Source organism: Sminthopsis crassicaudata, chromosome 6, assembly GCF_048593235.1.
Source record: "Sminthopsis crassicaudata isolate SCR6 chromosome 6, ASM4859323v1, whole genome shotgun sequence".
Taxonomy (NCBI): Eukaryota; Metazoa; Chordata; class Mammalia; order Dasyuromorphia; family Dasyuridae; genus Sminthopsis; species Sminthopsis crassicaudata.
Window position 1 is genome coordinate 240269728 of NC_133622.1, and position 26742 is coordinate 240296469.

Here is a 26742-nt window from a genome sequence, read left to right on the forward strand (position 1 = left end):
TTAAAAAATCCACTCTAACACATATTCTGAGCAAATATTGTCCTAAAATTTTTCTGGAGATTGCTCACATAATTTTGTGAATTGTCCATCAACTTAATCCTTCACAAGAAAGTTAATCTTTAGAACATTTAGAAAATTTGGCAGTTGCCTAATTATAAGTGAACTTCAAGTGAAAAGTTCAAGATATGAAAATAAAATCATTACCTTTTTCACATGGGATGAAATCACATTCAGCTGCTCTTTTGATAGATATTTGTATAATTATATATGTATAATTAATTTCCTCTTTCTCCAAAAACAACAAAATAAGGATACTATCTCTTTCTAAAACACAAATAATCCAAAGCTCTTTAAATAGATTTCTGTTCAGTTCTGCTCTGTGGGGATAGTTCCTCAACTACACTAAGGTCACTTTTTATTTTTGAATGAGATTCACTTTCTTCTGAGTCCAAGTCCAAAGTATTAAAAATATATTAATGAGGCCACTTGTTATTATAGAAAGACTCTTGGGCTTTTCATTCAAACATCTTGATTCCAGTCTTGACTCTACTACTTTCTAGATGAGTGAGTGCTGCCCATTCATTTTCATTCTTCCTGAAAGTTCGGTCTTCTTGTACAAATTAATTAGATGCACTGTCAACTTCTTTATCATAAAGTTCTTGGGAGGAATGAGCTTTTAACACTGAAAGCCCTTGGGGAATGAGTTATATTGTTTTATTACAAAATCAATCAAAATAATTTTCTTCATTCATTTGTAACAAAACCAGAGAGTACTTCTGGCCATTTTTTTTTCTTTCCTGTGGCATGTGTGTTGCAAAAAAATAGTAATATTGATCTCACCTTAGTCATCTATATGACTGCCATCATATTGTAGTGATTCAGAGCTATGCAAGCAGATAATTAAATTTTCAAATCAAGCAGAGGTCTCTGACAATTGGTGAATTTATTTAAATAGTATAACTTTTTTGAACCTCAATTTTGTTATCCAGAAAATGAAAGAAACTTACTACATGATCATCAAAGTCCCTTTGAGGCATAAAATACTTTAAGGTTTGTGAAGTATTTTGATTGTTTGATAGTCTTTTTTGCTCATTTTCAAATTCTATAAGTTTCATACTATTACCATTCCTACTTTTCAAGAGTAGAAATTGAAGTACAAAGTACTAAAGTGACTTTGCTAGTGTCATAAATCTAGCATATATTCAGGCAGTATCTTATATATATATATATATATATATATATATATATATATATATGATACTGATAGGATATATATATATATATATATATATATATATATATATATATATATCCTATCAGTATCATATATATATACATATATATATATGAGAAGGCACTAGCTGGGGCCAGAGGATGAGCAGCATTGCTCCAAGAATGAGTGTCATCATGGTGGATGCTAGTCTAGCTTCACTCTGCTAGAGGAGGGGTCATGAAGCAACTGCTGCATAGAAATGCCTTCACACAGCTCCTCCTGGTCCCTGGCACTTATATCTGGCAATGGGGATCTCACTACGTGGATCTGCCCAGTCTGTCAGCATCCCACAGACGTCCCTCTGCCAGGGCTATGGGTGCAAGTCTGAGAGAAGTGGCGTGAAAGAGGGAAGCAGGCAGGGGCAAGCTCCTCCTGAAAGCCTCCTGGGCTGGAGGACATGCGTGGAGGGCACTGGAGGGAGGCTGCAGGTGATTCTAGGGCCTGAGACCAGACAAGGATGTCAAGGAGGATGGGAATGAGATGCCCCAGCAAAGTGAAGGGAACCAGAAGTCAGCCACCACAAAAGGCTCAGAGAAGAGGTGGGGGCTCCTGCTCCTGTGAGGGACAAACTCAAAATTCTTAATTCTTTAAATAGAGATTCATATAATTTCATTAAGAATTTTCAGCACATTGAAGGAAGCAGCCATACAAATTAGGCAGCTGAATTTTTTACTTTTATATCAGCAATAAATTAAATAAATTAAAGGTTAAGAGAAATGTGTGGAGTAAGATATAGTGAAGAATTGACAGAAAAAGTAAACAAACAGACTTCCTCCAGTAGTTTTGGACATTTTAATATAATTGTTATTTTATTCAAAGTTTACAACTACTTCTATGACTTTAAAGTCATAATGATGAGAAATACTTGAATATATTAAAGATTTACTAAATCCCTGCTTAGTAGAAGAGGAAAGGAACCTATGAGCATGATTAGGAATAGAGTCAAGAGTCGTTATTGTCTCCATCACATCTCCTTTAAAATCTGTGTCTGTCACAGTCTCCTTTACATTGTCTGTCAGTCTGATCCAGCCCAAGTCTTCATCTCTCCCAGTCACAGCTGCAGTCTGTGACAGTCTGCTCATCTGAGCCAGTCTTGATCTTAGCTGAGGAGTGCAGGAGGAGGGAGAGCCAGCAGCAGAATAGTCAAGGATGGAACTTCTCATTTCCAGTCCTTGTCAACACTTCTGAGTCTTTCTCTGGCTCAGAAGGACCTTTGTCTCAGTGGAGAAAGGAAGGAGGACAGGCCTTCCTAGAAGCCAAATTCTCTAGCTAGTCCTTCGCATCCCACAACCAGCAGCAAACCTCTTACTGTTATCGCTTTGAGAAAGCAGGTCACTACTTTTTTTTTTTTTTTTTTTAGTAGCTTTTTATTTCCAAGATGTATTTTTCAATATATCTTCAAGATAAATTTTCAGCATTGACCTTGAAAAACCTTTTCTTCCAACTCTTCCCCTCCCTTCCCCCCACCCCCTCCCCTAGATGAAAGCTAGAACAATATATGTTAAATAAGTTAAAGTCAGTAGTTACAATAGTCCTGTGTGATCCTGACTGGGGTTCCTTGATCCTTGAACTCTTTTTGGTTGTTCACAACATTATTTTTCTTCTTTGATTTGAATACTCTGTATTTGAGTATTTCTGATTTGGGGTTTCTTTCAGAAGGTGAAAGTGATTGAGTGAGGGTTTCTGTTTTTACTTTGTCTTATAATTCCAACAGATCTGGGAAGTTGTTTTTATTTATTTATTTTTGTTTTATTTTACTTTTTTATGCTACCCAGATTTTGAGGTAAAAGTGTATTCCCATAATATATACAAGTGCACTTGTACTCTGCTCAGGTTCAGTGAGACTCAGGGCTCACTAAGGGCCAAATGCTCTCCTTGGGGTGGGTTTCTGCTTGTGTCCTTCATCTATCCAGATGTTGTAACAAAGACAGATGCAGGAAGTTCCAAGGTTAGACGTTGCTGTCACTGTCAGAGTCAGTGAGTTGTAAATCTTGTTGCAATATCCTCATCAGCTGGTGATTCCGAGGGAGCCAGCTGCTGCTGTTCTCCATAGGGCTTCTGTGAGGTGACTGCAGAGGAGGACGCTGGGAGGAGGAGGCTTTGGCTGTGACAGGCTCCTGGTCTTCAGTGCTGGAGCTCTCAGAGTCACTGAGTTGTAAATCTTCTCGCAATATGCTCATCAGCTGGTTTGTCTCGGGGAGCTGGCTGCTTTGGTTCCCCACAGGGATTCTGTGAGGGAGAGGAGGATGCTGGGAGGCCGAGGCACCTGGGGCAGGCTCCTCCTCTTCACTGCTGGAGCTGTCAGAGTCTGAGGTGCTGCTGTCTCTGAGGGTCTCCATCCGATTCATCTCGGCTCTCAGCTCTCTCTTCATGTCCTCCAACTGGAGTTCCCCGGGAGCATCCTCTTTCACTGGACAGGCTTTTGGCCCAACAGGTGTCTTCCCTGCGGCTCGGAATGCTAGGGGAGTGGGCGGTGCCGGTGCAGGGGGCGGTTCCACTCTTGCCTGGGTTTTGCTCCCTCCCTCAGTTCTCAGCTTCTTGACCTGAACGCTGCTGCTGAGTTTTTCCAACACACATTCGCCGGTATTGTGATTAATGATGAGAATACAGTCTCTCTCATAGGGTCTTTTGTTTCCTTTGAAGACAGTCTTTGGGGCTGCAGCGCCAGGGAAGTGAGGCAGCCAGACCTTGACCTCGTCTCCCTTGCCCACCTGGAGCTCTCCTTCCCCTGATGGGTCTACAGAGGCCGGCTTGAAATCATAGCGGATCGTGTGGAACGAGGACTTGGGCCTCTTCTCAAAGCTGTCCCCGAGAGTCAGGCAGTGCTCCTTGCCGTCCAACAGCGGGTTCCTGGTGCTCTTCATGGCTCTCTCCCTGTCTTCAAGCTGGCTGTAGTCACTGCCTGGTGTGGCTCCTGGGGCGGCCTCCTTACTGCCTCTCAGTATAGTCCTGCTCTGTAAAGTTCTGATAGTCTCTCAGTTCGAATCCTTCTCGGGGAACAGGTTTCCTGGTTTTCTTCTCCAGCAGCCTCTTCTTCTTCTTCCTGAATGCTGGCTCTGAATCTCCTCCAGCTCTAGTCCTTCCCAAATCCAGACTGCTTCCCAGACCCCATGTTGTCTTCTTTTATCCTCCTAGAGAATGAGCATGTGAGAACCCAGGGGCTTGTGGGAAATACTTCAACCAATCATCTTGCTCCTTTTAAAGGTGAAAACTCCTTTAAATGTGTAAACTCCTTTTCAGAAGTCTAAAGGTGTTAACCCCTAAAGGTGTGAACTCTGGGCTAGAGAATTGTTTAAACAACCTGAGTTCTCACCTTCTAATCCTAACATCTCCCCCTCTCTTTTGATTTAGAACCTAGGGTGGTCATGGCCTTTTAACAGAAATCCATCAATATGGGAGGTATTACACATAATTATATAAACGCATAGTAACATAGCAATATAACACATGCTAGAAGTATGTAACAAATAACATGATCAAATAATCACAAATTGAAAATTAATAAATGTCCATAAGTCCATTGTGCATTAGTCTCATCTTGTGTTAGGAAATCCAATGATTGCTCCAGGTTTTAAAATTCTTTCACAGTCTTATCTTGTGTTAGAGAATCTTTAACAGTCTTCTTATCAGCCATTCTCTTTCAGTGTCAGATATTTCTTAGATTTTTTTCCTTGGTTTTGAGGTCTTTCTCTTTTTCTATCTCTCTCTGATGGGCAAAGTGAATACCACTCGTTGGCCTGAAAAGGTATCTACCACCAAGTGGACAAAAGACAGACAGCCAAAAGATTTATAATGGGTCACATCCATTTGCCAGATTTCAGTGGGTCTCCAACCATGACGGTTCTTCCCTGGAGGGAGTGTAGGAGCATGGAAAGGAAGGCAAGCTGTACAGCTTTTTACTGTGCTCCTAGCTTCCTCTCTTGTTATTCCAAATTGTAAAGGTAAAGCTCGAGCAGCTTGATGATATTTAGAATGACATTCTTGTGCTTCCTGAAATAAAGGAGCCCTGGATAACATATGCAAAAGGCTATCTGCCTTTGAATTTCCATCAAAAGTAGTACCTGGAAGTCCACTATGTAAGTGGACATGCAAGATATAACTCTTGCCTGGATGCTTTCTCACTTGCTCTTGAAGTTGCTTAAAGAGCTGAGAAATATTAGAGGCTGCAAATTTTATTTGGGCTGTGGCAATTCTTTGTACTACACCTACTGAATAGACGGAATCAGTCATTGTATTTAAGTATCCTGGGTAATAAGGAAGAGCTAGCATGATAGCAAATAATTCATTCTGCTTAGTAGACTGAAAAGGAGTCCTGACTCCTTTCTTTATGGTTAAATAATGACAGTATTCAGCACAAATATTTTCTATGGAGGGGTCTGTAAATATTGTTGTTCATTTAAGAGGAGCCTTAGAAACCTTCAAAAACCCATTGCCAATTATGTAGTATCCGGGTTATCTTTAATGGAAAACCATGTACAAAATTTTGAGCTGTGGCCAATAAAATTGGTCACTCTGGCATGGTCACAGCATAGATTAATTTATGCATTAACATAGAATGTGTATATTTTTTCAGGACTTATCCCAGATAAATGTACTACACTCTTAATGGATTTTAATAAAATTCTAGCCACAAGCACTGGGTAAGGAATAAGGCTTTGTTCTGGTGGTGCTGGGAGGTTCCCCCACTCAATCACACTGTCTCCTTCATGAAGGACTGCTGTGGGTGCCTCTTTTCTAGCAAAACCTGATATTTCCAAGGGTTTTTGAGTGACTCTTTCAACCACAGTGGATAAAGCCAGTTCAACTTCTCCCAAAGCCTCTTGGGCTTCTTTTGTAAGCTGGTATGGTGAATTTAAAGCACTCCCCTTGAAATGTCATATAGAGGTTTCAGTTGATTGGTAGTTAAGCCTAACCCTGGACGCATCTATTGGATATCTCCTGTTAATATTTGGAAATCGTTTAAGGTGTTCAACTTTTCCGTTCTTAAAGAAAGCTTTTGTACTGTGAGTGTCTTAGGATATACTTCCTATCCTAAATATTGAAAAGGATTATGTCTTTGAATTTTTTCTGTAGCTATATGCAGTTTTTAATACTTTAGCATTTCCATGGTCTTTTCTAGACATGCTTCTAACATTTGTTCCTCAGGTGCACATCCCAAAATATCATCCATATAATGTAACGATATTACGTTTGGAAATGCTTTTCTTACTGGAGCAAGAGCAGCAGCAACATACATTTAGCACATAGTAAGGCTGTTTCTCAATCCCTGTGGCATAACTGTCCATTCATATCTTTGATACGGCTCGACCAAATTAACACTAGGCATTGAAAAAGCAAATCTTTTCATATGCTCCTTATCTAGAGGGATAGAATAGAAACAATCCTTAATGTCTATAGGCCAAAGAGGCCATTCTCTTGACAACTGAGTAGGAGATGGAAGTCCAGGCTGAAGAGTTCCCATAGTTTCCATCTGTTCATTTACTCTTCTTAGATCAGTTAACATCCTCCATTTTCCAGATTTCTTTTTCACGAAAGATACTGGGGAATGTCAAGGACATAAAGAAGACCAAAAAGCGTCCTTGGACAAGTTGTTCTTGTACTATGTCTAATAAGACCTGAATTTTATCACTTCTTAAGGGCCACTGTTCTACCCACACTGGTGATTTAGCCTTCCACTGAATAGCAACCAGTGAGAGTGCAGGTAGGCCTTCAACAGCAGCCCTGCCTACAAAGCCAAGGTGCTTACTTGTAATCCTATCTGTTGTGAAATGTCTCTTCCCCACAGATTGATGGGGATTTGTTCAACCACAAAAGGAGTAAAAACTCCTGTTTCATTTTCAAATGTCTATCTCAAAGGCATAGCACTAACTTCTGCTGCTATTGATCCTCCTACAAAAGACATGTAGGTGTCTGCCTTAATATTTGGCCAGCGACTGGGCCAATTGGCACCTCTAATAACTGTAAGAACTGCATCCGTGTCTACCAATCCTTCTAATGGTATTCCAGTTATATAAATAGTAAGTATAGCTTGGTCAGCTGTCACAGCTTCTGTCCAATATATTCCTGGATTTTGTTCATCGGAGTCAGAATCTGGGTGACTGCCACCTGATTGCTTATTAGGGGTATGTAACAATAAGCCTGATGCCACTACCTCTCATGGTTGATAAATCACACATTGTCTACCTATGTTAGTGACTGGGAGATTAGCTACACGTTCTCTACATACCCACATCAGTGTATGGATGAACACTGTTTTGTAAGCCCTCTCAGAAGGTGAAATGATCAAGCCTACTCTTCCTGGAGGCAAAGGATCCATAGGCTGAACAGGAACAGATTTCACTTCTCCAGGGCATATCTCAGCAGTCTCTACTGCATACAACTATATTTTTCCTAATTTCAATCCCTTTCTTCCATCTCATTGCCTTTTGGCAGATTGATCATGTCTTAAATTTCTCTGGATGTAACCTCGGCTGCCATCATGCCCCACTTGGGGGGCTGAAGCTGGGCCCCGCATCTTATTTCCCTGGGTCAATCTACATTCGGAGGCCCAGCCAAAGGCCTTGTGACATTTTGACATGGAGTTTTAGGTCTTCTCTCACCCTGTCTTCTAGCTCTATCTCCATATCTACCCTGAGTTCTTAGATGTCCAATTTTTCCACATTGGAAATATTGACGAATTTCTCTAGAAGTCCTTTGCCAAGAGGGACCCTTTCTTTCCATGTTCATCACAGTCTGGGTATAAAAAGTATCTGTTCCCACTGTAGCACAGAGTCTTATGATCTCCTCTAAAGGAGTATCTCGGTCTAGACCCCATATAATTCTTTTGCAAATCTCATTGGCATTATTCTTAGCCAGATGTCTGGTCCTTATGTGTGTAGCTATATTTTCTCCAATAGATCTTTTGACAGCAGTTTGCAGACATCCCACAAAAGCCGCAAAAGTTTCATTGGGACCTTGCTCTATTTTAGTGAAAGCCTCCCCCCGAGCTTTCTGTCCGGGGAGGGAACCCCAAGCTTTTATTGCAGCCTTAGAAATTTGCTCATACCCTGTCATGGTATATTGAATCTGTTCTGAATTCCCTCCATACTGACCTCACCAGCTAATTGCTCAAAAGTGAATTGTGTGTTAACTCCTGTTTCCAAATTGCATCTGACTTTGATCTTTCATAATTCATGACACTTCACAAGCTACAACAGATTTTGTCCAGGTTCTAAGCCTGTCCTTGCTATGGATTTCCAATCATTCGGGGTTAGGACTTCATAAGACACAAACCATCCAGTAACATTTTAACATAAGTTGATGTAAACCCATAAAGGGTGCAACCTTTTTTCAAATCTTTAATTTTATTCAAATCTAAAGGTATATATCTTCTCCTTTTTTGACCTACAGACCCAATCTCTTCAATCACAGGATATGCATGTATAAAATCACTTATATCCTGTCCTTCTCTCTTAGCTTTAAGCAATGCCTTCTCTAATCTTGTCATAGGCTGTTTAACAGGTGATTCTGTTTGTGTCACTGCCTCTTCCCCTCCTAACTTCTTGCACCGCCCCTGAAGGGTTAATTCCCTGAAGGGAAATGCTTCTGATGTTCAGAATTGTGCTTAACTCCATTGTTATCTGATTCATCTTCTTCACCTAGCTTAGTTGGATCCTCCCCCTCTAGCTCTTTCTTCTTTTCCTTTATTCTAACAATTTTTAAAGCCACTTGGATTAAATTGTAGGTATGAAGTGTATCTTTGGAAATTGCGTTTGGTTTGGAATGGTAGTGTTCTCCTAGTAGCTCTCCTACTAATTCCCAATCATCTAGATCCAATTCTTTTTCCAGAGAAAAACAAGGACATATAACCTGCACAGTTTTTAAAAGTTCAGTGATTTCCTCCAAAATTATAATCAATCCTTGGCTTTTCATAACCTTGAAAAAGCTCTCTAAACATTTGCCTTGAACAGAAACAGAAGGCATTTGCCCCATTTCACTGAAATTCTAATTTAGCTCTTTAACAAAGTTTCCTTGTTACTCATGCTTCTGGTTAAAGAGAGACTTTTCCACTGAGTTATGGATGGGAGGCTTTTCCACTGGAATCAGGATCTTGTCTGTCCCTGTTCTTGTGCCAAAATGTCAAGGTACAGGCTAACTCCTCTGAAGGGCTAAGACAAGTGCTTGCCCCAGTTTGGGCGCCAAAATGTAAAGTTCTGATTGTCTCACAGTGGTAATGCTTCCCTGGGAGGAGGTTTCTTTTTTGTATAATCTTTTCCTCTGTGAGCAGGTTTCTTGGTTTTCTTCAGAGAAAGGATTCAAACTCAGGTCTTGCTTAATTTTATTTATTTTTTTTTTTTGGTCACCCTTCTTACCAATGAATGGGACTGATTGGTTAAAGTATTTGTCAGTACTGAATCACATGATTCCTGTAACCAGAACTTTGTACCTTGGGGGAGGTCATTTACTCAATGCAGGAATGAACTTTGAACCTGGGATACAGGAAGTTTCAGGAAGTAAAGTGACCTGTGGCAGGCAGCCAGCATTGTTGATTATTGGTGAAGGATAGTTATGTCCTTTTAGTCTATCCAATGAGAAGGCTCCAGTCCTTTGTTTGTAAAGCTTGGACAAGCCTGGAAGCAGGTTGGTTTCTAGGAGTACCTGGCAAGGGTTGGGATGGCTCCCAGGTTGTGTCTGGGCCTCTCCCTTGCAGGAATTACATGAATGCTTTCTCTTTGTATTTGATGATGTCACTAATTAGGTTAATTGGATTGGGAAAGGGGTCTTTCCTGTCATGATCCTTTGCTACATTTAATTTTGGCATATTTCTTTCTAAAGGTAAGCTCTCTTTCCTGAAATTTCAGAGGAGAAACATGATGAATATTATCTTCCACAAAGACGATACTGCCACACGCCCACCCCAAAAAAGAATATAAATATTTAGACTTATTATTTCAAACAATTTAACAGTCATTTGTTATCAGTTTTATATAATTAATGATAACTCATCTATATGAAGCATTTGACCCATTTCAAATTATTTTTCCCATGAATCCCTTGAGTTTGGAAACACAAGTATCATTAGAACCATTTTGCACAGAAGGATAGTGACTTTCAGAGCTAAACAATGAATTGACAAGTGTTACACAATTAACAAATTGACTAGCCAAGACAGGCACTGAATCCCCAGACTCTTCTCTGAGAGTTCTTTTTATGACATCAGAAGCACTAGCTTATTAACTGGTGCAGAACTTACTGAACTTGGAGCACAAAAAAATTTGACTCTCATTAAAAAGTGTCAAATAAACTGGAAGAAAAGATGTTCCCACAGAGCAGGGCAGGAAACCCATCTATTTTAGGAACTCTTCCAAGTGCTTTGAACACAAGAATCAACAGAATGTGATTGACCAAGTGAATATTTTCATTTGGGGGGAAGACAATTAAAAGCACATTTCCATTTTTCTATCTACCTTCTCGATCTCTATTAATTCATTCTATAATTTCAAACATATTCTTCATAGAAGACATTTACAACCATTTGAAAAAAGGTAATTATTTTCTCATCTCAGCTTCTCTTTCCTTAATTCTATCAACGTTTTGAATGAGACATTCTCTCAACCCCAGCAAACTCAAAATTCTTAATGCTTTACATAGAGAGTCATATAACTTCATTAAGAATTTCCAGCATATTTAAGGAAACAGCCATACCAATGAGCTAGCTGAAATTTTTACTTTTATGTCGCCAATAAATTAAACAAATTAAAGGTTTAAGGAAACATTAGGTAATGACAGTGAACAAGCTGGCTGTCTTATCAATCAAACAAATACCTTCCTTAATGACTATAAGTCATTCAACATGTTTTAACGTGGTAATGGACATAAGGGACAGACTTTATTCAAAGCCCATTTGGGTTGTCTATAGAAATTCTTGACACTTGAAAAGTCAATGAGTAAAGAGATTATTCTGCATTTATTCTGGAATGTCATGTAGGCTGCCTTCTTTAATCATAAAGATTTCTGGTTTTGTGGCAAAAAGAATTAAGACCCTAATTTTTTCCCATTTTGGCTTCAGCAAGTCTGCCAAAAAGTTCACACCACTATTTCAATCTGCTGCGGCCACAAAAACTGGTAATAAATCAGCAGATCCTCACTCAAATTTTACACAGAGTTGAGGAAATAAAACACAAATAAACATAAAACTTTAGGCTTTCTTATGGATTTAAATATCTGCCTAAGGGTCTAATTTCTATTGTTTTTACAGCTATGCTCAACATTTCAAGTTTTGAAAAATTACTGAAGAAAATATTGGACTGGAATTTATTGGCAAGGTTTCTGCCTATGAAGTAGTAAAAAAAAAAAAGTAGTAAAAAAGTAAACAAACAAAATTCCTCCAGTACTTATGGACATTTTAATATAATTGTTTTTTCTTTATAGTTGACAACTGCTTCTTTGAATTTAAAGTCATAATGATGATAAATATTTGAAAATATTGAAGATTTACTAAATCCCTACCTAGTGGAAGAGGAAAGTAACCAGCTTTTTATTCTTTTACTATCATGAATTTCCATTCTCTAAGAGGGCTCAAGAATTTCTTTGAAAAAAACATTTTATTTCTTTCAATTCAATTAAATATATTCATCAGTATAATCATATGTTGAACATCCAAAGGGTTCAAGAACCATAATCTGATATCTCCTTTTCTAGGTAAGAAAACTAAATCTTCTAGGTCAGGAAAAAGGAAGAAAATATTCAAGGTTGAGATAGGTTATACTTGAGCAACTATTTATTATTAAAAAGTCAATTAATCTACTTTAAGATTTAATATAATAGAGATCTGCAAGTTTTGTATAATCATTATTATAATGATCTTTTTTTTTTTTTTTTAAAACATTTTCCACAGAGATTCTACATGCAATGTATCATAAAGGGGAAGTTCTCAGGGCAGATATAATTGTTCATAGTTTATATAGGAAATATTTAAGATGTTAAAAGTCTTTTTAAAGGTTATCTAGATCACCCACATTTGTGCTATTTGTCATAAAACCATACTCTGAAACTCTAGTGTAATTCTTTTCATTTCTTTCTTTTAACTAACATTTACATACTACTTTGTGTGTGTGTGTGTGTGTGTGTGTGTGTGTGTGTGTATACCGTGTAACATATAAGTTGGTAAGCTGCCTATAATTAGTGACAAATCAGGATTTATAATATTAGAAAAATTAATTTCATGCGATAGCAAGTTTTTTTTTTTTAACACAAGGACATTTTTTCTATCAAAATATCTATTTGAGTAATCATTACTTCTAAATCTGCGATTGACTATGAATTAGTAGATAATTATTTTTTTTCTTTTAATACATTTAAGAGTTAGCAACATGTTAAAGAATACACACACACACAGAGAGACACACAAATATGTTTTTTTTTTAATCACAAAATGTTTTTTTTTTCTTAAAAACAAAAGTGGATAACATTAAGTCAGACATGCTCAATGACAATGATTGTATTTTCTTGTTTTTCTCTTCCATAACCAGTTAATTATATGTGATCTATCAGCTCAAAAGCTGTCATTGAGTTGGCATGGATCTTAAGGAATGCTTTAGTTGAGAAGATTAAAGTTCATTTAATATCATTCAGTCTGAGCTTAACTTTTTTCCTAAAGGGCTTTTCCCATTTGAAATCCCATGATAATTTGATAGAAGAAACAAAAATTGCGTCATGTGATACTATTTTTTCTTTTGATAGTTGCTCTTGATTTTAAACTGGAACAAAAGTCCTTGCTCCATCATTCAATATAAATATTAAAAAAATCATGGATTTATGCATTGAAATCAAATGGATGAAAGAATATAAATCTCCAAAAATCAGAATTGGCAGTCCTTTTTGATTTGGCATTGGAACTTGACATTTTTGTGTGCAATTGAAAAACAAGCATTTAAAAAAACCTATTTATTGAACTCTGATTAAATAACTTAAAATTGCATAATGACAAGTGAACATAAAAATACTTTATTCTGAATCACATATTTTATAGGAAAGAAAACTGAATACCAAAGAGGAAAAGTGGCTTCCCCATCTTTAGTTCATAATTTCCACTCATAAAATATTCACACCAAATGGCAGGAGAAAATTTCACTATTGTGGCAGGATTCATTCTCCTTGGTGTTTTTGATCAGCCCAAACTCCAAGAGTTTCTGTTTGGAATATTTTTGGTAATCTACTTGAGTATTCTGATAGGAAATGGTCTTATCATTGTAATGACCAAAGTGGATCCAAATCTCCAAACCCCCATGTAATTTTTTTCTTGGAAACTTTTCTTTCTTGTGAATATGTTACACATCAGTCACCCTACCCAGAATGCTGATAAATATTTGGACTGAGAATAGAACTCTATCTTTTTTGGCTTGTGCTATACAACTTGGATTTCTCCTGATTGTGGGAGCACCTGAATGCTTACTTCTTGATATGATGGCATATAACCGCTATGTGGCCTTTTGTAAGCCTCTATATTATCCATTAATCATGAACATAAAATCTTCTCTCTCTTTTATACTATTTTGACTCCTTTGTTTAACTCTATAATATACACTCTTAGGAACAAGGATGTCATTGTTGCATTGAAAAGATGATTAGCTAAATGTAGAAGAACAAAGTGTAGTTAAGGTTATAGTCTCTTGTTTACTTTTAGTGTTTCACCATTCTTAGTAAAAGGTAACTAGGTGACAATGTGAATAGAGTGCCAGGCATGGAATCATGAAGACCTTAGTGTAAGCCTGGCCACAGACTGTTGTGGGTCTGCTTCTCTGCAACTTCACTGGAAATTGAAAGTTTCTTACTGCACACTTCATGCTATCACCAGCCTTCTGACGTCTCCGGCCCCACTCCGGAGACAGGAGCGGGGAATAAGCAAACAGAGAGCCAACATGTAGCAGAGCTGTTCTTTATTGTCTGCTCCCCAAAATGTTTCCCCGAGCGGTTGCTGTTCCCTACTTTTATACAGAATCTTCTTGGACCCTCCCCGATTCCTCCCATTGTGGACGGGGCCAGCTCCTTTAGCAATGCCTAGCCGTTTTTCTCCTTATATGGCCAAGCAACTCATAGTTCCACGCATCTACCGACATGTAGCTCTATTAGTCAACCCGGAACCACATCCTGGAGATGACTGACATTAGGGCGGCTCCCTTCCGCACAGGGAAGATCGGTTCTAGGTCCCTTACAATTCCCCCTTTTTGTTTAATATGAGGGTAGTGGTTCAAAATTCAAGATCTTTCTTTTGTAGCTAACACAACTCGGGGTGACAAAGGCGAAGACAAAGCACCAAGAATGACAGTATCAAAAATATATATATAACAAACAGTGCATCAAGAGTGGTAGTATCAAAAAACAATATCAAAAGACCAAAAATATTTGGCATCAGACTCATTGACCAACGGTCAGTTACAATTGTATTCCCTTCTTTTGTTTAAAGCATTGGACGCCTTCATATCAATCAAAATTTTTTGAATTACAGCAAATACAACTCGGAATAACAAAGGGAGGATACAAAGCATCAATAATAACAGCAGGAAAGCAACAGCTCCTATGATAAGCCAATGCATGATATCATTGAAATTAACATTTTTCCACCAATTAATAAAATCATGTTCTTTTCGTTCCCACTCATCTTCAAATGTTATAGTAGCGTTTTGCATAGCTAACAATATCTCATCCTGAGCAGCAAGTTCAGAAGTAGCATTTGCCATAAAAGTAGCATTTTTCAGAATAATTTCAAGATCATTATACAGAGAAGAATTAAATGGAATAGGAGTTACACATAAAGGATAATATTTATAGTGACATTGCATTCTCATATATCTCAACATCAATGCCTGTTGATGTACAACAATTTGCATTACATCAGATAACTGTGAGATTCTATTTACCATTATCCGATCCTAACTTTCTTGATGCCGCCAAGCAGCATTGTTTTTTAATCATAAATTGTTGTAGACTTGCAGCTAAAAAAGCTACCTCCTGTTGAATTTGATATATTTGCATTTCCTCTATCACATTAAGAGCCAAATTCACCACTGATATAGCTGTATCAAAAGAACTGTCTCGTTTCATTCTAGTTAATTTTCTTATCATGTCTATAGACAAAGAAGGATTTTTACCAAAAAATTATTTAAGGGTTTGACACATACCTCTGTGCAGGTGCGGGGTACGGGAGGGCTTCACTAGTTGACTCGTTCCGTATCGTCTGTATCTTGACAGTTCTTTATTAATTGTCTATGCCCAGGGAGGGAGCCACTCTTCTCTGGAGCACAAACTTCTCTAGGAATGGCTAGTTCCTAGCATCTAGTGTCAAAAATATACAGAGTTCATGGAATGGTCAAGCTCCCATAATTTGGAAGCTGAGGTCTGTTAGATTTGAGTGAGCTTATAATCCTAATATGAAATTTTAAATTTCTTAATCATTTTGGCCTTAAGATCATGAAAATAATAAGAGGACTGAGCTAGTGGGGTGAAATTAGAGTAAATTAATTTCATTTTCCAATACATAAGACAATTACATATACATAATATAACTAGAAAGAGTAATAATAATACTATGGGGATAGCTAAACTATTAAAATAAATGGTAGCGCTACCTGATCTAAATAAGAAATCATACCAATGGTAGTTAGAATCCGATGTTACTAAATGAGAGGCCTTGATAAGTTGTCCTGCAGCTATAAGAGTCTGTATTCGATGTTCATTTAATGCGCGCTGATTAGACTCTAATAGTTTCTTCATAACTAAGATCTGTTCAGGATATCCATATATATTAAGTAAAGCAAAGTAATTAGGTAAGACAAAAGGTAACACATGAAATTCACACATAACAGCCCATATCTTAACTTGACAATACACAAGAGTTCCAGTACACCAAAAAAAAAAAGTACACATAGCATTTTCAGATCATTGTTTCTTCCATGCTTCTAGTAAATTAAACATATAATCCCACATTGCAACAATCTCTGAGCATTTTCTTTTTGTATCTAGGTATACATATTTTGTAAAGAGCATTTGGTCCACTTAAATAATTTACTAATATTTCCAGTAAAACCCAAACTAGTAATAATACTATCATTCAAAATCTGTAGAAATTGGCCTTGATATTTTAAAGTATTTTGGTGGAGTAGGATCGTCGTAGGCAACTATTGAGCATTTACAGTCAAAGCCTGAGAAACATCTTGTCCAGCACTGCGCAGTCTGCTGGCCGAGGTCTCAAGGTCTATTGAATTAACTATACCCAAACCAGTTCCAACACCACCAAATAAAGTGTCATACCAGGTTCTTTTCTTTCTAACACAATTTGTCAGAGGAGGAAAAGTTACATTATTGGTACAAGTTTTAGGAACTCTTATGATTGATGGAGGATGTTTTGTAGGAGGGGGAGGTGTCAGTAATAGATATTTTATCTAATAGTGAGGTTTCAATACCGCTTTCAAGATTTTACATGCGCAGTTTATCAGTTGCTTTTCAATGTTTGTCTCAGCTTGTTCTCTGCATTCAGTCCTTTAATTCTGATATGCTGAGTCCACTCTCTTTCCTGTGTAGCACTGCTGGATCTGGATCTGGATCAGTCCTTTCCAGCTCAGGGTCAGCTTGTCCTCCTTCCATGTCCTAACCAGGACCCCGTCTCCAAGCTAAAACTCATGTACTGTTGAAACCCTAAGGGAGGAGTCTGAGCAATAAGCCTGTTTAGTTGTAAAGTTTTCAGATGTTAAAGTAAAGACATAACATATTTCCTTAAAAAACAAATCCTTGGTTTCAAATATTGGATACAAGGAAGAATTTTGAATCCCTTTAAACCAGTTTGCTTTCTTCAACCAGAAACAGCTGCAGCTTCCTGTTGCTGCTTTACCCCTGCAAAAATACGTCCCGTCTCACAGTCATCTCTCCGTGACTACCTTTTCCAACAAGTTCCTTCTTTTCCCCACTGATTTCTTCTTGAAATCATTTGCTCCCACTAATTCTCTCCTCCCAATGCCTACTTGCTCAAACTTTCTCTGACATACTTTAAACACTTCCAAACCAATAACTCTTCTGACTAGATGCTTCATTTAAACTATTAATTGCTTTTGTAAATCAATCTCTCTTATCCCTTTTCTTCGGGACCACTTGTGGACTTCTGCTTCGCGAGTGGAGTATCTGCCCTCTACTTACCCATCTTCTGGGTCTTCAGTCGTCACCGGCTTCCGAGGAAGAACTAACACAGAGACGAGTTGCCAAGCACGAGAGGTGTTTATTTCTTAGCACCACTTTCTCTTCTGGCAACACGAGGGGAACACTATTACCCCCTCCCATCTTCCCTGCTCCCAGCAGAGGCGTCTCTGTGAAGGCAGAAAATCTGCCGAGGAAGTCTCTCTACACTCGCGAAAGTCCCTCACCTCCCTGTTCTTTAATCACCCCCCCTTTTTTTTTTTTTTTAAACTTTAAACTTCAAGATTCATAACCCATAATGATAAATAATTACCCAATGTTTCAGAAACAAACCAAATAGTTTTTTTTTTTTTTTTTTTTTTTTTTTTTTTTTTTTCTGCCTGAGTGCTTCAAGGTCACTAGTAAGAAGCTTCCCAGGCGGTATTAAGCAGATAAGATTGTATTGCAGTTACTCCTTTCTAGCAGACTTTGAAAATCTGCTTTTCAGAGAAAACTTCCCCACCAGTTTAAAATAGTCAAGTTTTTTCTTTTTCTTTTGTTTTACTTACAAATTGGTACAACAGGTTAAAAAGTTTAAAATCACAAACAATTTTTAAGACCAATAATTTTGAACCACTCTGAAAGAATTACTATTCTGAATGAATTTCAATTTCCACAATTCAGCCTGTTATTTTTCTAAGCCTGTAACACAGATGCTGAATTCTTATGTCTTATGAGCGTGCTAACTTTTAACACAGAACAAAAAATTCAAAGCAGACATACACAGACAGACACAGAGTTCTATTTTTTCTATCCAGGCTCTGCATGCTTTTAAGTTAAGATCCACTCCATTCTTTTTACAGAGTTTATGAGTTTATATAGCTGTGAAGCATATACTCCTGAATCTGTTGGCTCGATTTGGGCTTTAACTGCTTTCTGCCCCATACCTCATCTAACTGCATGTAAGCAATTAGGCTGTTTGCTTCTTCTTGATAAAAAATCAAGGAGCGCGACTTTCTACTTATCTTTCCTTGTTCCAGCGAATACACTGCCCAGGTACCTGTTTGGGCGCCACTTGTTGTGGGTCTGCTTCTCTGCAGCTTCACTGGAAACTGAAAGTTTCTTACTGCGCACTTCATGTTATCACCAGCCTTCAGACATCTCCGGACCCGCTCCAGAGACAGGAGCGGGGAATAAGCAAACAGAGAGCCAACATGTAGCAGAGCTGTTCTTTATTGTCTGCTGCCCAAAATGTCTGCCTGAGCGGTTGCTGTTCCCTACTTTTATACAGAATCTTCTTGGACCCTCCCCAATTCCTCCCATCGTTGGCGGGGCCAGCTCTTTTAGCAATGCCTAGCCGTTTTTCTCCTTATATGGCCAAGCAAATCATAGTTCCACGCATCTACCGACATGTAGCTCTATTAGTCGACCCGGAACCACATCCTGGAGATGACTGACATTAGGGCGGCTCCCTTCCGCACAGGGAAGATTGGTTCTAGGTCCCTTACAACAGACCTTTACTAGAATGTAGAAACAATTGAAGAACTTGAATCTGTAAACAAAGAGAGATTTAAATCGTTATTGTATCCATTGAAAAATATGCCTTTTACTTGAGATAGTAGCATTAGTTGGTTATTAAAGAAAAATTACTTGGTGGAGAATCATAAGCTTCTCCAAGTACATCATTTTTATCAGTTTTTTTCCATATCCATATAATCAAAGCTATGTTGTTTTCTAATAAGTAGGGATGTATGAGGGGGATATCTGCAATATAAAGAAAACTGAGTACTACAAAACCAACATTTTCGAACTGGAGTACTAGAGAAAACTGTGCAGAGTTCCTTGGACAGCAAGGAGATCAAATAATTCAATACTTAAAGAAATTTAAAGTACTCATTGGAAGGACATATACTGAACCTACTATTTAATACTTTGGGCAAAATGAAAAAACAAGACTATTTTTCTCAACTATACTTTATCATTTACTAACTATTTTTATGTTTATACTTATGTTTTAGTCTCTATGGTTGGGGTTAGGAGAGAAAAATATTTCCAGATGCCTAGTGTAGGAAAACAGCATATGCATAGTCATATATATTTCAAATAGATGATTAATTTTGTCAGTGTGAAATGACATTTTAGAGTAATTTTAACTTGTATGTCTTGATTTTTAGAGATGTTGAACATATCACATAATTTTGAAAATGTGTCTTATATATATATATACAAACTAGAACTGAAAAGAGTATTATGAAAAAAAATAAACACACTTAAACTTAGAGCAATACTTCATTATTATTTGAAGGATAAAGCTCAAGTTTAATTTAAAATTAAAAGTCAAGAATTAAGCTTTAAACTTGAGCAAACAAAAAAAAGAAGAATACTTCAAAACAGCTGCAGTGGTGACAAGGAAAATGAAGATACAAACTAAGAACACAATGATGTCAACATAGACAAAAGGAAAGCCTCAAAGAAGAAACAAGTGAATTAGACACAATATACCCCCTCCCCCAAATCTTTGAAGAGCTAAATTTAGTTAAAAACTAAATAAGATGAAGGGAAGAAAAATGGGGGAAATGAGTGGGAAAAGACAATTATGAAAATACAATTGAAGCCTTTCTAAGAGAGGCAAAAAATAGCAAAGACAATGACACTTTAAAAACAGAATTGACCAAACTATAAAATAAGAAGGAAAAAACTTCATGATATAGATAATTCCTAGTAATGTTCATGCTAGCTTTCTGATAGTCCTCCAGTCAGGCCTTGGTCTCAACAGGATAGACCCTAAGAGAATGGCCACAAATAGATTCTAGAGTCTTTATTGTCTCCCTCACATCTCTTCTGCAATCTGTGTCTGTCAATCTCCTTTACATCGTCTGTCAGTCTGATCCAGCCTCAGTCTTCATCTCTCCCAGTCTCCTCCTGCAGTCTGTGACAGTCTACTCATCTGACCCAGTCTTGATCTTGGTGGAGGAGTGAAGGAAGAGGGAGAGCCAGCAAGAGAATAGTCAAGGATGGAACTTCTCATTTCCAGTCCTTCTCAACCCTTCTGAGCCTGTGTCTGGCTCAGATGGACCTTGGTCTCAGTGGAGAAAAGAAAGACGACAGGCCTTCCTAGAAGCCAAAATTCTCCAGCTTTTCCTTGCTGTCCCACAACCATCAGCAAACCTCTTACTGACATCCCTTCCCAAAAGCAGGCCACTACTCTTTTTTTTTTTTTTTTTAATAGCTTTTCATTGACAAGATATAATTTTCAATATATGTTCAAGATAATTTTTCAGCATTGACCTCACAAAATCTTTTGTTCCAACTCTTCCCCTCCCTTCCTCCCACCGCCTCCCCTAGATGGAGGGTAGAACAATAAATGTTAAATATGTTAAAGTCAGTATTTCAGTAGTTCTGTGTGATCCTCACTGGGGTTCCTTGATCCTGGAACTGTTTATGGCTGTTCACAACACTTCTTTTTTTCTTTGACTTGAATACTCTGTATTTGAGTATTTCTGATTTGGGCTTTCTTTCAGAAGGTGAAAGTGATAGAGTGGGGGTTTCTATTTTTGCTTTGTCTTATAGTTCCAACATATCTGGGAATTTTTGTTTTTTGTTTTTTTGTTTTTTTTTGTTTGTTTGTTTGTGTGTTTTTTATTATACCCAGATTTTGAGGTAAAAGTGTATTCCCATAATATATGCAAGCACACTCTGCTCAGGTTCAGTGAGCTTCAGGGCTCACTAAGGTCCAAATGCTCTCCTTGGGGGTGGCTTTCTGCTTGTGTCCTCCAACTTTCTGGATGCAACAAACCAGATGCAGGAAGTCCCAACACTAGACATCACTGTCACTGCAGGAGTCGCTCAGTTGTAAATCATCTCCCAATGTGCTCATCAGCCGGTTATTCCCGGGGAGCTGCTGCTGTTCCCCACAGGATTTGTGTGACAGGACTGCAGAGGAGGATCCCCTTGATGAAGAGTCTCTGGAGGTATACTCCTCATCTTCACTGCTGGAGCTCTGGGAGTCAGAGGAGCTGCTGTCCCTGAGAGTCCCCATCTGCTTCATCTCAGCTCTCAGAGCACTCTCTCTCTCTCTCTCTCTCTCTCTCTCTCTCTCTCTCTCTCTCTCTCTCTCTCTCTCTCTCTCTCTTTCTCTCTCTCTTTCTCTCTCTCTTCTCTCCTTTTCCCTTTTTTTCTTATATTTTTAACAATAAGTATTTATAGATAGAACTTCACAAAGGTGATTTCTGTACAGAAATCACATTGCAAAGTCTGCATCAGTAGTCAGTGAATAGTACTTTTCAAGATGAGAGCTTTTACATGGTTTACAAATCTGAGTAGTTTTTGCTTTTGTAATGTAACCTTTAATCCTTCCTAGCCTAAGACAAGAGCCAGGCATCCATGGGCTCCAGGAGCAGAAGCTGTTCTAAAGCCTCCGGGTGACAGGCAATCTGAGAGGTTACCATTGCCTCCTTTCCTAGGACCATCAGCAGTGTGTTGAGCAGAGTCCAGGTAGCCTGTGGCCAAACAAGTCTCTCAGATGGTCAAATTCAATATAGATGAAAGGAATTCACAGCAAGTTATTGAATGGGTCAGGGAGAGGGCTGTCCACTTGTTCCACTGTTGCCTGGGTGCTTAGCTTGGGTCAAAGGGGGTCAGGGTGGGGGTGTAGGAGGTCAGGAGATGTTGGTTCTAAAATTGAGTTTGTACCAAACATGTGGCGCTGGGCTCCAGGCTGGTATTGTGACTGCAGGAGGCTCTCCATGAAGGCCAGGTCATCAGGATTCTGTCCATAGTCCTCAGAGTTTGGTCTTACCATCACCTTCACTGCCTTCAGGAGTTTTGTGCTGCTCTTCTTCTTCTAGATCAGCCTTATATTTGGGTTCTTCCTTAACTTTGCCCTCCTCCCAAAGGGTTTCTGCAGCCATAACTTCTCCCAAAGACTTCTGGTCTTCCGCCTTATGCCTCCTAGGCTGGCTTCTTTTTTTGTGGGACCATAGGCCAGGCTTTCTGTTCTGCTCTCTCTTCCTGTCTGTATTTGGTTTTCTCTCCTCCTCAGTCTTTTTCCAGTGTCTGTTTTCCTTAATTTGTCTCCCAAGGAGCTTAGCTTTCAGCACAGCCTTGGTCTCCTTCCAAGCACTCAGTTCGGGGCTAGTGAGTGCTGTAGGCTTCACGTGGTCCAAAGCAATAATATCTTTTCCTTGCTTCCACAGTTCATAGCGCTCCAGCTGTAGCAGTCTCACAAAAACATCCGTTGAAATTTTCACCATATCCTTTCAGCAGGTGCACTGAGTAGCCATCTTGCCATAGTCAATCCATCTCAATGTGGCAAAATTGGTGGCCTCAGCACAGTTGAAACCATGATTGAATCCTGCATGGTATCCATAGGGAAAAGTAATGATGAACTCGCCAGCCTCCTGAGTGATCCGATCAAAAGGGATGCCGTACTTTTTCAAGACGGAGGGAGAGATGAGAGCTGTCTTGTGACGGAGAAAGGCATCACATCCCTGAGAACTGCCTGGGAAAAAGCCTTTTGCCAGGCGTTCCAGACGTTTCCCATGTTCTGGAGGTATGGCATACCAAGACTTGGGCTCCCCAAAGTGCAGGTAATTGATACTGTAGAGATCCATGTCTTCCGTGTGCCAGGGAAAGGTGGTTTTCCATATGCCAAAGGACAGGTAGGGAGTGTGCACCTCTTCTATGATCATCCCACCTTCGTGTTCCACCATGTCCAAAAGGGTGTTCAAATTCCCAATATTCCACTCCTGCACATCAGCATCATATAAAGAACCAGTGATATCAGCGCCGTAAATTGGAGATACAAAAGGCAGGTTCTTCCAGTATTTACGTTCCAGATCTTCAAAATCTTGGTGTGGAGGAGTACAATACTTTTCACTGTTGGCCAAGTGGCGATGATCTCCCACTGTCATGGCTTTCTTCCTTATGTTATACTGGGTAAATAACCCAGATTGTCCTGTTGAAGAGGAGCTGGAATCACCATGTCATAAATTTCATCATAACTTTTCCTAGGTCTCCACTCCTTGGGTGGGATCACCTTAGCAAGTCCTGCTCTGTGAGCTCCTTGGGATTCAGTGTAGGCCACATATTTCCCAAAGTCCTAAAACTCCTCAATGGTAGGACAGAAGGTCATGATCTTACAACTCGGAGTGTGTAGACTTGGATTCTCAGACCCCATAATTCCAAATGGCTCAGTTCCAAACCCTATGGTTGCTGCTTTGTGAGTCAGCTTCCTCAGTCCTTCATGGGGAAGCTGGGCCAGCCACCCTTGGCTCCTTAGCTCTGGCCTGGCCACTTTACTGGCTTGCTCCCCCAGTACTTTCAGCTCTCTCTTAATGTCCTCCAAATGGAGTTCCCTTAAATTTGGCCAGTGACTGGGCCAACTGGCACCTCTAATAACTGTAGCATCTGCACCCCTGTCTACCAATGCTTCAAATGGTATTCCATTTATATAAATAGTAACCATAGGTCAGTCAGCTGTCACAGCTGCTGTCCAATATATTCCTGGATTTTTTCATTGGAGTCAGAATCTGGGCGATTGTCACCAGATTGCTTATTAGGGGTATATAACAATAAGCCTGATACTTCTACTTCTCCTGCTTGATAAATCACACTTTGTCTACCTGTGTTAGTGACTAGGAAATTAGCTACACATTCTCCAGTTTCCCACATCAGTGTATGGATGAACACTGTTTTGTAAGCACTCTCAGAAAGTGAAATGGTCAAGGCTACTGTGCCTGGAGGCAAAGGATCCATAGGCTGAACAGGAATAGATTTCATTTCTCCAGGGAATATCTCAGTATACTCTACTGCATACAACTCTATTTTTCCTAAACTCAATCCCTTTCTTCCATCTGATTGCCTTTTGGCTTGTTTAGGGACATGCTCTGCTTATACACAATTTATACCCAACCTGGGGTGGAGCAATCTGATTTCATTCTGATCTGATCAGCTGTAGCTGGACACACTGTAATTTGATCCCAACATAGTGATGTAATGTTTGTCCTTTAGGAGAAGAGAAAATAACCAATCAAGTATTAAAAGCAGCAGCAGCTGTATAATTTCTATTCTTAAAGCCTATTAACCAGTGTAAAGACATTCACATATTTGATTCTTATTCTAATCTAATGAGGTACATGCTGCTATCATTATAGGTTTCTTTTGTTTCTTTTTTTTTTATTTTTACAGCTGAAGGAACTCAATTTGATATAAGCAAAATGCCTAAACTTAAATATTTAGACAGTAAATGTATGAGAAATGAATCAAACTCAGGTCTTCCTTAATTTTACTTTTTTGGCCACCTTTCTTAGCAATGAATGGAACTGATTGGATGAAGTATTTCTCAGTATTGAATCATATGATCCCTTTTCCCAGAACTTTGGACCTTGGGGGAGGTCATTTACTCCATGGAGGAATGAACTTTGAACCTGAGATACAAGAAGTTGCAGGGAGTGATGTCACCTGTGGGAGGCAGCCAGCATTGGTGATTATTGGTCAAGGATAATGATGTCCTTTTAGTCTATCCAATGAGAAGGGTCCAGTCTTTTGTTTTTAGTGCCTGGACAAACCTGGAAGCAGGTTGGGTTGCAGGAGCAGATGGAAGGGGTTGGGATGGCTCCCAGGCGTGTGTCTGGGTTTCTCCCTTGCAGGCATTACATAAATGTTTTCTCTTTGTACCTGTTGATGTCTCTGATTAGTTAATTGGATTGGGAAGAGGGTCTTTCCTGTCAAGATTCTTTGCTACATTTAATTTTGGCATAATTCTTTCAATAGTTAAGCTCTCTTTTCTAAAATTTCAGGGGAGAAACATGATGAATATCATCTTCAACAAAGATGTTACTCTCTCATGAAGCCCCCCCCCAAAAAATATAAATATTTGACTCATTATTTCAAACAATTAACAGTCATTTGTTATCAGTTTTATATAATTAATAAGAACTCATCTATATGAAGCATTTGACCCATTTCAAATTATTTTTCCCATGAACACCTTGAGGTTGGAAGTACAAGTATCATTAGAATGATTTTGCACAGAGAGATGATTACTTTCAGAGCTAAGAAATGATTTGTCAAGTGTTACACAATTAACAATTGGACTAGCCAAGACAAGCCCTGAATCACTAGACTCTCCTCTGAGAGTTCTTTTTATGACATCAGAAGTACTACCTCATTCACTGGTGCAGAACTTACTGAACTGGGAGCCCAAAAAATTTGACTCTCATTAAAAAGTGTAAAACAAACTAGAAGAACGGATGTTCCCACAGAGCAGGGCAGGAAACCCATCTATTTAAGGAACTCTTCCAAGTGCTTTGAAAACAAGAATCAACAGAAGGTGATTGACAAATTGAATATTTTGGAGGGAAGATAATTAAAAGCACATTTCCATTTTTCTATCTGCCTTGACCATCTCTGTAGTTCATTCTATAATTTCAAAGTTATTCTTCATAGAAAGAAGACATTTTCCATCCATTCGAAAAAAAGGTAATTATTTTCTCATCACAGCTTCTATTTCCCTAACTATCAACATTTTGAATTAAATATTGTCTCAACCCCCAGCAAAATCAAAATTCTTAAGTCTTTCCATAGAGATTCATAGAATTTCATTAAGAATTGCCAGCTTATACTCCCTAAACTAATCTATTTATTTAGTGCTATACCAATCAGACTTCCCAGAAACTATTTTAATAACCTAGAAAAAATAACAACAGAATTCATATGGAACAACAAAAGGTCGAGAATTTCAAGGGAAGTAATGAAAAAAAAATTAAGTGAAGGTGGTCTATCGGTACCTGATCTAGAACTGTATTATACAGCAACAGTCACCAAAAACCTTTTGGTTTTTGCAAAGAAATAGACTAGTTGATCAGTGGCATAGGTTAGGTTCACAGGGCAAGATAGTGAATAAAAATAGCAATCTAGTGTTTGACAAACCCAAAGATCCCAAATTTTGGGATAAGAATTCATTATTTGACCAAAACTGCTGGGAAAACTGCAAATTAGTATGGCAGAAACTTGGCATGGACTCACATTTAACACCACATACTAAGATTAGATCAAAATGGGTCCAAGATTTAGGCATAAAGAAAGAAATCATAAATAAATTGGAGGGACATGGGATGGTTTACCTCTCAGACTTGTGGAGGAGGAAGGAGTTTGTGTCCAAGGGAGAACTAGAGACCATTATTGATCACTAAATAGAAAAAGTTTCTGCACAAACAAAACTAATGCAAACAAGATTAGAAAGGAAGTAACAAATTGGGCAAACCTTTTTACAATGAAAGATTCTGATAGAGGCCTCATCTCCAAAATATACAGAGAATTGACTT

The 26742-nt window shown here is 38.6% G+C and overlaps 2 pseudogenes; both read right to left on the reverse strand.

The window, feature by feature from the left end:
* Window positions 1-3222: 3222 nt before the first annotated feature.
* Window positions 3223-4137, reverse strand: LOC141546249 (ELL-associated factor 1 pseudogene; annotated as a pseudogene).
* A 17640-nt stretch (window positions 4138-21777) lies between these two features.
* Window positions 21778-23594, reverse strand: LOC141547461 (lysine-specific demethylase 4B-like; annotated as a pseudogene).
* Window positions 23595-26742: the final 3148 nt, after the last annotated feature.